The sequence below is a fragment of the Mya arenaria genome, chromosome 8 (assembly GCF_026914265.1).
Source record: "Mya arenaria isolate MELC-2E11 chromosome 8, ASM2691426v1".
In the NCBI taxonomy this organism is placed as follows: domain Eukaryota; kingdom Metazoa; phylum Mollusca; class Bivalvia; order Myida; family Myidae; genus Mya; species Mya arenaria.
This window is the reverse complement of record NC_069129.1, coordinates 75,418,837-75,435,655: the sequence shown is the minus strand read 5'-3', so window position 1 is coordinate 75,435,655 and position 16,819 is coordinate 75,418,837.

Sequence of the window (16,819 nt, the reverse complement as noted above, 5' to 3'; positions counted from 1 at the left end):
GAAAACTGACATAAACTTGGTATCGATGTGTACATTAAATTGGAACTTACTAACTGATATACATGAAATTACAATTAATTAATTTTTCGCAGTATTTTTCTATTAAAAATATTTCTAGGTATGTCTAAATTGTAGAATTCATTCTTTATGCGTAATTGGCTAGTCGATGTTATCACGTGATATGACCATGTTAGGTATATACCTTAAATATTCCAAGTGTTTAGAGTAAGCCTTCATAGCACAGTGGATACAGCACTGAACTGCAATTTTGGCGACACCGGTCGAACCCGATCTCCGACTCGATTTTTTTAATGTTGGTATGTTTTTTTACAATTATGATATCAAAGGGTAAAACATTCTATTAAATAACTAACCGGAGATTCGTTACAGAAAATAAAAAAAATTGGTGCCAATCTGGTGTACAGTCCCTTTAAGAGATTTACAGCCTTCCTCTTACAAGGAGATGATATTTATTATATTTAGATATTTATATTTGATAATGTATTGGTATTCATCGTATTGTTTTAAGTAAATGTCAAACTCATTACCATTGATGAACATCTAAATGAAAATCATTAGAATTTGAAAAATCTGAAGTCCTATCGAGTTTTTGCATGAATCTGTTAAGGCTTTCTCATGTAAGACTTCCGTCATTCAATACTGGTCATATGAATAGAAACTAAGAAGGTGTCCTAAAATTACAAACTTCGTGACGCATTATCTAAAAGAAAATAGAATATTACTGGTTAGTTGGAGGTATTCATTTGGAACTTATCGGCCATTTTCCATCGAAAACAAACTCGGATGTATGCCGGTACATCAGTAGTAGTAGTTCGTAACTTTTTAATAATAATATTGATTTATTGTAATGTTTTAACTGTTATTTTAGATAACTAAGATTGAATTAATTGTCAGTGAAGTTTTGCATACGTTTTGCATATTTCAACTTTTGCATTAATAATTAAGCTTCCATAGAGTAAAGTCATTGAGTGTATATGCTAAATTCAAATTACTACGTGATCTACTTGCAGCGTAGTTAAATGTAAATATTTCTTACATTGTAAGCCGTCCATATACATCCCAGGTTGTTTCTGATGGATAATTGCCGAGGTTTTCCGAATGGGAGGTTTAGATTACAAGTTTATTTTAATGTCTCATAATTGGATATTTTTTTTTCTTTTGCCGTGTAAGTGAAACAACTGTTGTATATCGCGGATACCAATTTTGCTCATTATCTGTGATTTGCTTTGAGATGGAAATTATAAAGATCCTTCTCCACGTAAGAATTATAACTGAATGTGAGATGACTATGCCTTTTCAATCGGCCATGGATAAGAAAGAGAAATCTTGCAACAGACTCGGACATAGGATAACCGGTAAGCTTAATACAATTCATAGATTTCCCCTTGAAAAACGTTGCTAAGCAGCGTATCTTATTATCAAAACATCTCGGTTTTCTTGAACGCCTAGCTTTAGTTGAGTAAAGTAACCATGTATATTGAATGTGCGCCAATCCTACATAAACACAAGTTATTGACGAGCTTTTAAAATACCTGTAGACGTCTTCAATTCAATTACAGACAGCTCCAATCGAATTAATGATAGCATCAATTGATAAAAGATATCTCCAATTCAATTAAAGATACCTCAAAATTAACTATATTAGAAAGCTCTTCAATTAATTTATCGGTATTTCCATTTCATTTAAAAAACCTTCCTTATTCAATTGGATATATCTGTTACGCTTGGTTTACCCAGATGTTAGTGTTGGTTTACGTCATTTAAGACGTACCGGAATTGTATTACAATCCGTAACCGTTGGCGGGAAGATACAACTTCAAGATTAACAAGAAAAACCTATTTTATTAAACATACACATACAAAAAGTTAATGGTAAATCAATAATGACATATTATTAAAATAACACATTGATGTTGATCCGTGTCCTAACAAGGAACGTGTAACGTGATAAGACTGGCATATATAAATGGAGCAAATACAAACATTTTCCCAATTCATATAAATTAAATTTAATGTCAAGACTGGCATTTATAAATGAAGAAAATATAATGGATTTCACCATCTGTTTACTACGACACCGATTATGTGTTGCGTTGTATAAATCTCTCATATGTTCAAAGGCTGTGGTATACGAAATGTAAAAGAAAAAATACAATTATAAATGAATAAGAGTTATGTTTACTTGTACAAAAAACACATTTTCGAAACAAGCCAATATTTAAATATGACACTTCATTTTATGGCATCAGTCATAACTGTCCAAACTCATAATTATCTTCTCAAATTTCATTATCAACTCTCATCGGTCATGCGTTAACAGTGATACACGGTTTTTCACACCTTATCGAATTTTCTTTTAATTGTCATTGCAATTTCTACACCTTGCGAAAACACCTAGCAATTGTTTATTTATTTTGGAACACGCATTCGGGATAAAGTGTGAAATTATGACCTCAAGGGAGCCATAAGGTTTTGTGCATGATTTGTGTATTTGGGACCGGCTCGACTCCTCGACCTATTTAGGTTCGATGCAGCGTCAGTATACTTTATATGAAAAAAGAAAGAAAAATGTTCGGGACCGAGTGACCGCCAGTTCTCGAACAACCGCCAGTTCTCGAACGACCGCAGTTTGACTGTAACTTGAATTGAATTTAAATCATTTCAAGTTTTTGTATAAATTGTATTAATTAAGTATATTGTCTTAAATTCTAACTTCGTATCACCTCCCTCCTACTATAATAAAAAGGTCCTCTTTTTATGCCCCCTTTTGAAAAAAGTGGGGTATATTGTTTTGCACATGTCGGTCGGTCGGTCGGTCGGTCGGTCTGTCTGTCGGTCGGTCGGAATACCAAATGGTTTCCGATCAATAACTTGAGAACGCTTTGACCGAGGGACCTCATACTTGGTATGTGTATTGGTCATCACCAGCAGATGAACCCTATTGATTTTGAGGTCAGTGGGTCAAAGGTCAAGGTCAGTGTGACCTTTACATGAAAAACGGTTTCCGATCAATAACTTGAGAACGCTTTGACCCAGGAACCTCATACTTGGTATGTGTATTGGTCATCACCAGCAGATGAACCCTATTGATTTTGAGGTCAGTGGGTCAAAGGTCAAGGTCAGTGTGACCTTTACATGAAAAACGGTTTCCGATCAATAACTTGAGAACGCTTTGACCCAGGAACCTCATACTTGGTAGGTGTATTGGTCATGACCAGCAGATGAACCCTATTGATTTTGAGGTCAGTGGGTCAAAGGTCAAGGTCAGTGTGACCTTAACATGAAAAACGGTTTCCGATCAATAACTTGAGAACGCTTTGACCCAGGGACCTCATACTAGGTAGGCTTATTGGTCATGACCAGCAGATGAACCCTATTGATTTTGAGGTCAGTGGGTCAAAGGTCAAGGTCAGTGTGACTGTAAGCTGAAAAAAGGTTTTCTGATTGTCCATATTTTATTTTCTTATATAGTAGACAGTAGAAATTTATATGTCACTAAATGCATGAGTTGAAGTATCAGTTTTCAGTGAACATCTAGTTTAATTATGCCCCCCTTCGAAGCAGAGGGGTTATATAATTGCTTTGCACATGTCGGTCGGTCTGTTGGAAGACCAAAGCTTGTCCGAGTGATAACTCAACAATTCCCGGACCTATGGTCATCAAACTTGACATGAAGATTAGGTATGACCAGTAGATGACCTGCCTCATATGCATCCAATGACAAATCAGCTGTCATTTCAGTCCATGCATATTTCATTCAATTGTCCAAATATTTCTGGCAACTTGGCGCTCAGGGGGCATAATGTTTGACAAACATCTCTTGTTATATTAGATTTTAAAAATTAAACACATTTATTCAATTTAAACATTCCATTTCAAGGCAACAATGTCGGTCACATATAAAATCAAACACATGTCAAACATAAATACTTGAAATAAAGCGTTAGAAAAGTAAAAAATAACAACAAACAACATTCTGCTAAGTATTCTCTATATTAGATAATTAGGGTTACAATCTAATAACAACCTGAAATCATTATTTCGATATTTATTTCTAAATTGTATCATGTTACCTTTAGATTTTATTATTGATAGTAAGAAATTTCACTGTGATTGATGAAAAAGATCAGCTTTGAAGTGTGTACGACATGCAAAACAGCCTCTCAAAAAATAACACATATTTTATAACAAATCTCGCGCAGCTTGTTATTTTAAATGCCTTTTTATATTTGGAATAATAAAACAATTCTTTTACATCGTAAAACGTCACACAACTTTTCTTTACTATTTCACTGTGGTATCTTTCTCTTCGTGTTTCATTTCTCTAATAAAGGGTTTTACTTGACGTTTTAACAAAGCATTGTAATTGTAATGTTTTATTGTGTATTGGCAAAGAAATGTGTTGCAGAAATGCCTTAAATATGATTCCGTAATTGGTTAAATTTCATATAACAATTTCGTCAGTTTCAAAATAGAATTATAGTGATTTAATTATCGATCATGTAATCGTCAATTTGGTATTGTAAAATATCAAATTTATAAAACACAATTAAATTGATCCATACATCTAAAAATATGAGTTCGATCATTTTTAATAATAAGTTTCAATGGCATTCGTTGTCTAATTCCTCTGAAAAAATATTTTAAATAGAAAATAAATGATTGACAAAGTTCAACATTTGATATTGATTATAAGTATTATTGTGATATTCGCATAGCACAGAGGTTGATTGTGGTATCTGATCTAGCTGAAGGCTAGTCGGTCTTAAGAAATGCTTAAAATAATGAGAATACTTAGCAACTATTTCTAAATCTGTTGATGCAAAAGCTACGTCAATATTTTAAATATTTGTTGTGCACCCCGATACCGGATGCTACACTATATCATGCAATTTATAAAACAAATATTTTTTGTGATAACTAAATAAATTCTGGAACAATTGTATATAACTAAAAGAGCTATGTTTTGACCTTAACATAAAAAAGAACATATTAAACAAGCAAATTGATAAATCCGGATGTCCGTGACTTTGAATAGGTGCTTGTTAATCAGATGTATAAAATAAATTTATTTATACAATGATAACACATTCAATGAAATAAGTAATGAAGAACACAAAAGTTTTATAAAACTATCCAACACGATATCACCAAAGTTATAAACAATCCAACAATAATGCTAATATTATTTTTAAAGAATGAATAAAGAATACTAGTCAAAAGCATGTACGTGAATAATATTGAGTTACCTTAAAATTATGTGTGAAGAACAATCAAGGATCGATGTCCACATTTTTCCTACCTTTTTTATTTTTAAACTCTTGTTATATAGTAATAGTTCTTCATTGTTGCAATTTTAAAGTCGAATAATTCATTTAAAACCGAACAAAACCACTACATTTAATAGTTTCGGTCAATATTCGGTCAATATTTAACATTAACACATATCTATTACGTTGTTGGACATTAATAAGTTGTTGACCAGAAACTCGACCAAAACAATTAAGTTCATGATACATCGCGTAGAAAGTCATAATGTGACAAATTATGAAATAGCACGTTATATTTATTGTATCCACATCAATATGAACATTAAGCACATGTGTAGAATGTTGATTCGCCTCACATAGTGCGTAAAAACAACAACATAACATTGGTCGTTATACCGGTACGAACAAAATGGAAAACAATTACAAAATGTTTATAAAAAATCGGTTTTATTGTCGGGATTTGGGTCAAAACCAAACGTAAACATGTGTTTTTTTAAGATATTTGGCATACGTAGTATGTATATTCTACAATTCGGTTACAAAGGTCTTTATTGAAGCGCGTAAATATGGAAATATATCCTTCAAATATATAAAAGTCACAAAATTTGTACCTTACGACGAAAGAGCAACACAAATGAACACATGAATGATAGATTCAATTTAGGAAATATCTTATCACTTAATCTGATAACACAGCAACACAAAAAACATATCGAACTAGAAAAAAACCCCATCGAGAAATGTACAATTATTTGTGTGATTGTTCGAAAAACAATGCACACACTGTGCTTTGTTATATAAGCTCATAATTATTAATCTATGGTTGCGAATAGTGACTGTTTTGAACCATTCTGTTCACCTAACGGTTGAATAAGTATCGTGTTTATGTTGACATAACATTGTTATTCATCCGAACGCTACTAAATGCACGGTCAGAGCCCATTTCTGATAACCGACCTGATAGAAGAATTAAAGCGTACAGAAACAACGAAAACACATTGTCATACCGAATACGTGTATGCAGATTAATCCCATTTCTATCAATTTATGTTTTCAGGTATTCAAAAGGATAAGCTCTTCTTGATTTCAAACGTGGACGTCCCTGTGTAATAACCTTGCAGGGGATTTATTTGCGGCGTTTGAGCCCTCATCGGTATTGTTTTTGGAAACCGTAACGTAAAGCCGAGGATGCTCATCAATGCTAGCTTTTTGCACTTATTTTACATGTAATTAACTCTTGTCAACGAGGTTTTTCTATTAACAAAAAGTGTGCAGCTATTTTAAACGGATGCATAAAGTTATGTTTATATTCTATGTTCGAGTATACGGTGATCATTGTGCATTCACTTTTGCTTGAAATAAGAGTATTTTACAAGAAAAACAACAGCAGCAACAACAAAAACGACAAACACACCAGCAACCTCGCTATTAATCTCAGTCTATACTTAACTCAAAAAATCTTGTTCGTTCCATATCTAAATCGATATATCTGATTCAAGTCAAAATAGTTTAAGAATAAAAAAAAGGAAATTGATTATTTGTTTTATTTAAATTTGAGTCAGATGGTAACATATATATTTCTTATATCACCGTTGCAATTGTGATTGCTTTATATCGTTTGTCTTATATGGTTACAGTTTAACTTGTTCCCCTCTTTTTTCAAGACAGTGCAAGGCAAATATTTCGCTTGTCGTTAGCTATTCTCAACATGTATTCTAAATATTATCTTTTCTGTTCTTGCACTCCAAAAACTAGTTAAACGGAAAGTTAGAAAGCAGGACGAGTTTCGGTTTGAACATAGAAAAAACATGTCAGAGATATCATAGATTTGAATCTGGCAACGAAGAGCAGTATAACGGATCATTTGAGTATGATCCATTTGAATGATGTACACATCAGTTTTGTTTAAAGTAACAATTCTGCCTCGATATTAAGAATGGTAAGTCTTATTCCACTTGTTGAAGAATAATGTTTTTTCTCATGCCGCACTTTACTATGCTAGATTATGATTATGGTAAGAGCCAAAAATCTTCTTACGGTGTCCTTAATCAGCATGTTCGAGGCGTGCTTGAGTATTTTAGTCTCTTGCATCATAAAATGTTGACATTGTTAAGGCGGTTGCCGTGAAGATAGGTTTCGTCAAAGATTCCCTGACGAAAGACTGAACAATAACATAGAATGATTCTTTTCTTGATGCAGACTGATCTACAATTTTTATTTTACGTCGTGTCAAAACAGATCTCTGAATTTAGAACCCTTTCACTGAGTTACAATTAAATACCTCAATACCGAGCATACATCATACGCTCAGTCTTTGAGAAGAAATTCCTCGTAGTTATCACAATCACTTGATCAATACGATTTGTTTAACAGGTATCATTTTGATATCTCTTTTCTTTCATAGAAGGTGGATATTGCATGACGGTTGACGGTTTGTATATATTCACCATGCTGTTTATGGGAAAGAACAAACAACGATGCCAAAATCAAATGTCGGAAAACAAACGTCAGGCAATGTGACGTTTGAATAAAGTCTATGCACGTTTATGTAGATGACGAATAGAAACCATGACTTTCATGTCACCTTGTGCTAAATAGAAAAAAAAAGAGTAAAATATGATTAAGCAAGTCGTGATTTTATTGGCTGCATCGACAATAGTTCTTAAATTTAATCATTAAACGAACAAAATAGTAATCTCTTGTGAATAGAATGACACGTTAAATAGTAATGTTGTGTAGGATTAATTGCGTCCTGATTTGCGTTTAGGATATAGTTATATGAAACCTCAAGGGTGTTTGTCGAGCTTTTTTTGCGAATAACTGCATAATTTACATACCATACGAAGGTAAGGAATGTATATCAATAATTATTGTCACAAATTTCCAGTTGTCAGTTGTACCAAACATATATATACACAAATAACATAACCCAGGACTTTGTTTTAATTCCATTATATGGACGAATATTGTCATTAATTAGGCGGTCTGATGCTTAAGTGAACTAGGCTTTTAAGATCATAATCAGCGAAGAAAGTTATTGTTCATTTTATACAATGGACAGGAAACTCCTTATGATGCAGTACATTACGGTATAAATGCCTAAACGAGTCGGTTGTTTACGATTTCACGCATCTGTCATGCTATCGATGTGCAATATTTCCTCATTATACTATTAATACTTCACTATAAAACAGTAGCTCTAGTAACAGTCCATGTTGCAACGTTAGCTTCTTTTTCATCATCAGCATTAGCATCAGTATCAGCATCATCCCCTTCGAAGAAGAAGAAGTAGAAGAAGAAAAAGTAAATCAAAATAGGGAAATATCAGAAAAGTAGAAGGACTTTAACTTTTGGAATAGCAAAAACCCCTTTCTGACTTAATCTTGTCCTATGTGAATGTACAGTGTCTTGGGAGATTGTCTCCCATGTAGTCCGGGACTATGCCAATTTGTCGACAGGTAACTAGTTCAGTGAGTTAAAGTGTTCGGGGCCAATGTGCGACCTTGCATCAAGATCCAAGACAGACCTCATTATTTTATTTTGGGTTTGGAGCCTGGCTTTAAGTAAATTGATCAGACCATGATACCAAATAGAACAGACATAATCAAAATTAAACAGAATTAAGGCCATGACAAGGAGTTTCTTGGTGTGTTTTGTAAGGTAACCTTTCCTCCGATATAAATATATTTTAACTTAACATTAGCTTGTTTAATATGGAATGAGCCTTAAATTAAAAAAATAGGGTCTGATCAATTTTGCGCCAATATATTAATCAGCACAAACTTGTTCAATAGTGGTATCATTCCATGTACTATCAAATGTTGAGTTTAACCTTTTTTAATGTTTAGACCTAAATAAAACTAACTCAGTTTTACCTAAATGAAGTGACAACTTATTATAAACTAACCGACAAGATGCAGGTCATCTTACAGGGATGTGGCCACAGAAAACTTACATTTACCTGAAATAATTATGCCAGAATTATCAGCACATAACAAGACCTTGTAAACCACGGCTGATATATCGTTAACTTAAATCAAAAATAAAAGTGGGCCTAGTTTGGAGCCCTGAGGAACTCCACATGTAGTAGGAGCAGTAGCAGACTGTATACTAGAGACTAGTTGCTTTTTATCTGAAAGATAAGATTAAAACCATCCTAAATGTCATCAACAAGTCCTGCTGTTCGACGCTTCATAAGAAGGATCGAGTGGTCCATTGTGTCGAAAGTCTTTTGGAGGTTATAAAGAATCATACCTACTTCGTGACCTTTCTCCATCTCCGTCCTTAAGGAATATGTTTTAGATGTACTATTACTCCCAAATAAGATTGACCACAATTAAAACGATTGTTTTAATATACCTAACGGATAGATATAGGTCGAAAACGATGGTTCTTATGAAGGATAACGAGTTTTATTTGAAATAAATGTGCAGAAAACACTGTATTTCTACCTTATGACACTAAGATAGATCACAATAAATATTTTAGTTTTCACCAATTATATATTTTTTATGCATTTCAGCTATTCAGCTACACGGTTACAATATTGTTATCAGTAATTAGTATTTTCAATAATTGCATAATTAAATAAGTTGTTAAAGGTTTATCACTCAAAATTTATGTTTGTTATACACGTGTTTTAAATAATTTTGAATAAGAGAGTCACTTTAAATGTTTCTGTTGAAAAGCCACTTCTGAACACTGACTGAAATTTATACAATTTATTGTTAACCTTGAAGTATGTTTCAACTTGGTCATAAACAAGCCTTTTATAAATCTTTGATTCAATACTTAGAATAGAAACCGGGCGGTAGTAACCTACAAACGTTTTGTCATTTCTTTTACATATGGGAACTACTCAGGCTGATTTTCGATCATCTGGATCATCCCTGAAATGTGAGCAAAATTCATAATTGAATAAATAAAAAAATGATCATATGTGAATAAAAAAAAGAAAATCCTCAAATTTCCTAAACAAAATCACAAGGGTAGTGTATGGCTTATCGAAAAGGGTTTCTACAAAAAACATTATGTTTACAAATAAAACGCACAAAAATATCAGCTCTCGCAGTAAACTTATGACGGAAAAAACATTTTAAACAGGGTTTCAGATATCGTTAATAACAAAAAAAAAATGTCTCAAAATCTTTAAATGGCCATTCTTGTATTATATCTAAGTACAATAGTGATTGTTAACAGTATTGCTCATCGCGATTCTATGATGATGTTTTTAAAACAATTGGTAAAATAAGAATGTCTCTAGCAGCTGTTTGGGCAGATACACTCAATGAATTGTTGCGATCTTACCGAAGCCGTTGATATAATGGCACTACTTTGAATAGTACTTGCCTTCTGGTTTTCAAGGATGAATTCTTTATAAGAATATAAAGATGAATGTCGCATCCTTACATAACTAAGCGTTCATTCATTTGATTAAACAATTGCAGATTTGTTTCAATTTAAAACTGTTTTTTTTTTCAATCGTTTGGTTCACTCGAAAAGTTTCAAAGTAGGACTATAACGTCACTTTTTTCTAAATTTACTTAGGAATATCATTTGATTTTAATAGCAAATATATATTGTATTTTAATTTCTTATAATGTTTTCTTTGATTATTGCCAGAGTTAGTACATTCATGATTTTCATTATGAAACTTTATGATCACACAGTTTAAAACCTTTAATTTGCTAAGGCAGACTGTGTTGGATTTTTATGGTTTCAAACAATAACTGCATTATATCTTTGAAAGCTTTTATCATAGTTCCCTAACATACTTTCATGAGATTTACCCTTCACCCTTTTACTTTATTCGAGATTATTGGGATAAGAGTGAGGTTGTGCACACAAATTAGTTTAAACCCCCAGTAAATTTACATTTTAAACTTGACCACATCTGCCCAACCATCTTCAAGCTCCGTTCATTATATATCCCGAAAACTATTGCGTTTGCCCTGATTTCTACTCTCTATCTGTATATTGTTGACTTATCACCCCATAATTTATATCGTTTTTTTGAAATAGACCCTTGATTTGTGAAAATGTATTTGTATCAAATACTAAAACATCATCTGGCCAAGTACCATTATGATTTGATGTGTCATTATTAGTGTCGTAAATGCATCGTTTTACAAATATTTGAATACTGAAAACCTGAACAAACTCTCAATTATAAAGCTTATGTTTTAATCTTCCTACACATTCCAAGACCATTGATCCTGATATAAACATTGTTGAAAACGCCAAATCTTATATTGTTTAAACACTTGCTTACATAACCAAATTTCACGTATTTCAAGCTCTTTCTTTGATATTTAATGTACACTTAGTTTTATGTTCCAGAAGGGTCACCGATGAAACATATTTCATAGGTCGTTATCAAGAGTACCTTGCAAGATCTCTTTCTTTGTTATTGAATGAACTCTCTATAATTTTATGTTACAGATGGGTCACTGATGAATAATATTTAATTGATCGTTATCAAGAGTACTTCGCAAGATCTATTTCTTTGTTTTTGAATGTACACTATAAAGTTTCATGCTATTGACGGGTGAATTGTATTTAATTTCTGATCATTATGTATGTGTTGAATGAGTTAGAACAGTTGCTCATGATCAATTAATCCATTTGAAGAAGATGTGTAAGACTGGTTGAAAAGTTTTCAAAGTTGATTATACCTTTAGAAATTGGTTCTACTTCATACTTCAATGTCTTTAAAATTGTCCTATTTACATATTTATGCTGCTGGTGATTGAGTTAACCTTTTTCATTGCTAAAATAAAAGCCACTTTTGTTCTGACACCAATATTCTTTTCAAGTTATTATTTCCCAACCAATGTTAACTTTGGGTTTTAACTTTGGTTCGAAATATTTGCAATGTTGTGACATTTTTTGACGTCTTTGTGATGTTTTGACCTCGGATAAATTTCGACCCTTATTATTGTTTCAAAATGTAAAGTCAACTAATTATTTTTTATTGAGTTTTGTGATTTTACTCACATACTCAACACTTTCAAATAACAATTTGATAGTTAACATAGTATGTCTTCCCAATTCATTTCATACACAAGCGTTCACGCAGTATCCTCACATAAGGCTGTAAAATATCCATTTCCTTATGGATATGTATTGTTAAGATATTTCATACTATAATATATTATAATAATGTTAAGTTATCGACTTTGATGGTTTAACACAATGTCGAAACAACCATACCAACATATCGACCGTAGAATGTGTAAGGCACTTAGGTAATTTATTAAAAATAAACAACGCGGCGGACAATGATGAACATTTGATAGGTGTTAAAACAGATAAAGACTCGGATGAGATAGAATACTTTATTTAATACAGACAAAAAGGAAGATGGAGTTACACGTTTCATTAAACACCTGCAGCCAATTGTATAAACGTGGATAAGTCCTAACCAGCGGTTATCTTTTGATTATCTCCCTGGTTTGGTCAACTTATCCGAAAACCGATTTTATAAAAATTAAGGTATCCTAACCAGCGCGTGATTCGGCTAACTTTTGGACAAAATTTAACCGACCTCTGGGAGTATGGTTTACTGACTTATCCAAACAAAGATGGCTGACCAGACATAACTAAAAGCTCGATTCCCAACTACTTTCGACGATTTTACAGACACATGGACTCTGCCTAAATAGAAAACAATTGTATATCATCGATATCCATGATAGTCATGAATTTAGAGGTAAGAAAACGTCCATTTCTTATTTGTGACCTTATTTATGTGTGAAACTTTTCCACGCAACCATGAAACAAAACCAGTGACAACAAGCTGCATTTTGAGAACAATATTTACCTTGTTAGTGTGTGCATATCATTCCAAAATCTTACACAAGTACGACACTGGGTCGAGACCAACAATTGCTTGCAGGTCTTGCCCTTACTATGTATAGATATACCCTCGATTTAACCATATTTTGTTTCATTTGCACATATTTACAATCAAAATAAACCGCGTGTAAACATTGAGAAAAATTGACAGCAATGGCGTCATTTTCAAGGAATCTTACCCATTCTAAAGTCTATTTCAACTTTCTCTTAATACACCCTGGTCGAAGCACCCAGGATAATTATTGCTACTGTTCAGTAGTATGTAATTATATTGGAAACACATGAAATGTGTGTGTGTGTGTGTGTGTGTGTGTGTGTGTGTGTGTGTGTGTGTGTGTGTGTGTGTGTGTGTGTGTGTGTGTGTGACCTAAAGGAGTAAATGTAAGCATAATTGTGATTTGAGACCTTATCCTTCGAATAACATGTCATTGATAAAAAGATAGATATATGATTTATGATTTATCACATATTGTATATTATAATATAATGTTTCAGTTGAGTGATTTTACCAGCCAAATCTTACCCATTCTAAAGTCTATTTCAACTTTCTCTTAATACACCCTGGTCGAAGCACCCAGGATAATTATTGCTACTGTTCAGTAGTATGTAATTATATTGGAAACACATGAAATGTGTGTGTGTGTGTGTGTGTGTGTGTGTGTGTGTGTGTGTGTGTGTGTGTGTGTGTGTGTGTGACCTAAAGGAGTAAATGTAAGCATAATTGTGATTTGAGACCTTATCCTTCGAATAACATGTCATTGATAAAAAGATAGATATATGATTTATGATTTATCACATATTGTATATTATAATATAATGTTTCAGTTGAGTGATTTTACCAGCCAAATCTTACCCATTCTAAAGTCTATTTCAACTTTCTCTTAATACACCCTGGTCGAGGCACCCAGGATAATTATTACTACTGTTCAGTAGTATGTAATTATATTGGAAACACATGAAATGTGTGTGTGTGTGTGTGTGTGTGTGTGTGTGTGTGTGTGTGTGTGACCTAAAGGAGTAAATGTAAGCATCATTGTGATTTGAGACCTTATCCTTCGAATAACATGTCATTGATAAAAAGATAGATATATGATTTATGATTTATCACATATTGTATATTATAATATAATGTTTCAGTTGAGTGATTTTACCAGCCAACGTCAGAACAACCAGTGTTGTTAAGATCTACACAAGTCTGCTAGGGAATGGATCCGACACCAGATCAAATATATCAAGAGCAGTGGGATAATACATAGCATTATCAGGTAAGTTTGTTAACAAAACTATATTGTGAAATTGAAAACATATTCCAAAACATATCGCAGTATACTCAGTGAAGTCATTTGAACAAAAGCAAACAAATTTATTTATTTATAATATTTGGCTACTTCATATATCAACTTTCATTATTGACAATGAACAAAGATATCATATAATAAAGGGAGAGCAATAATTTATAGGAATAATTAAGAATGCCTACCCTACCACATGTTATGGGTAGGATGTTGAATATCTGTCTGTTTGTCTGTCTGACTGCCTGATGTCAAATACTCTGTCTTGAATTCTCCCCTTAAGGGAAATGTGATCATTTTTAATGGAGCTGTTCAGGAACATTCAAATGTAAAGCATGGATTTCCATACTTCTGCTTTATTGCTTATTGAATAATTTTAAAGTTGAACATTGGAGTATTTGAACATTGAAGTATGATAGAGACCAAATTGCATTATGTTGCATATAATGCATGTTTTGACATTCCATTTCTTGTATCTTATATAGGTTAGTTTTCATGATGTTTTAAAGGGGCATTCCCTTCATTGGCAAAAATATCATTCATCTACCTCTAAAATATGTTCAAATGACTAAACACACATACATGATTATTATGATTTAAAATATTCATTTTTGTATTCTTCAGATTGCAGCCACTGGAGGAACAAGTTCATCTGACAGACTCATGTTTTAGGAAACACCACAAAATAGAACTTAGAAGTTCATGAGAGGAATAGGAGACGTTTCAAATTGCTGCTCCAAGAGGGCTTAATTGTCAACGTCCTATCTTGTATTGACAGGGATAAATTAAAAATGAGTATTGTTAATTATTATATTTTCATTACATTTGTTAATTTGTTATATTTTTCTTGCATTTAAATTAACACAATAATGGGTAGTACCAACAGTGTAATATTAAAGAAATAATAAATACCACTTATCATGTTGAAACAATGTTTAGTTCGTTTATTGTTTATAATTGGAATGTACCAAAATAGTCATTTTATATTTAAATTTCACTATTAATAGTTTCTCTGTAAACTATTCAATTGACAGTTAAATGCTCGATTGGAATATAAACAATAGCAATTGATATTTTTTGAAATTCACTGCATTTACTGTAAAATAGTTTAAATAAAGAACATTTTGCCTAAATGATGAATGGTGGGTTGAAAAACAGAGTTTTCTTATAATAAATATGATAAAATAAATATATTACTACCAGATTGTGTGTAGTTTTGTTGACTTGTTGTTATTTTGATAAATTTGCATGTCACTTCAACAATAACATTAAAGATTTAAGATAAATGTAATCTTAAATACATGTGTATGTTGTTTACTCATTGACTTTGAATTGATTTACATCTTATATAGTTTTATTAAAATAATTAATAAAAAATTAAATTATATTCCATGTATGTTTATTTTGTGGGCCTGGAAGGTGGAAATGGAATTACATAATGGTTTATCTAAGGATATATAGTGAATAAGTTAAGTGTGATAGAATATTATGCTGAGAGGGTTAAATTTTAAACTAATAATTTGTACTGATACCAAAAGGCAACTATAATATAACTGAGTTTAAAATTAAATAATAATACCCATATTCTATTATAGTCAAAGTTACCATTTTGAATAACATATAAAACTAAACGTTTTAATGTCAACATAAAAAAACATGAAAATTATATCAAATAAGTATCAATAGGATTGGCCCCATACAAAACTCATTTGATTTTTTCAAGGACAAAGTTGAAACTGACTATACATTCCTTAGATGGCATCTTCAGAAAAAAATACAGTTGAATGGACGATGCCATTGCATTTTAATCAAAGTGATACTTTTTATTTTGGGTTAGCAAATACAATTTATTGAAAAAGATTATATCAATGATGTTTGCATGTTCATGCATTATTAGTTGCTGCAATATCAACCCTACTGTGCAAAGTAAAAGTTAAACACCTCTGTTTTCGGAATGAGCTAATTCATTGAGATGTTGTTTGTGTAATATTTATCAAACTATCACTGACAGAAGGAGCTATGTACCTTGTTGACAGTTTTTTCAGGTATTAGGTTGAATATTTACCATTTTGATATGTTGGGCAGATTGTTAAAATATCCGACGATTTAGATGTATATATGCATCATTTAGAAGTAGTTCTCACAATCTATAAATTAATATATAGTAGTATCCCAAGGGCACGAAGATAATGCAAAGTATGTCATTTTAAAACTGTGATTTCTAAGAGAATCCGCGACCCCAATTTATCCCAAAGACATATTATATTAATCCTAACATTAACAAGTTAAGAATACTCATGCAAGCATCTAATGTTGCTATAGTAAAAGGTGTCTCTACATATTTGTACCATGCATTTAATAAAGGAACAGTTCGATTTG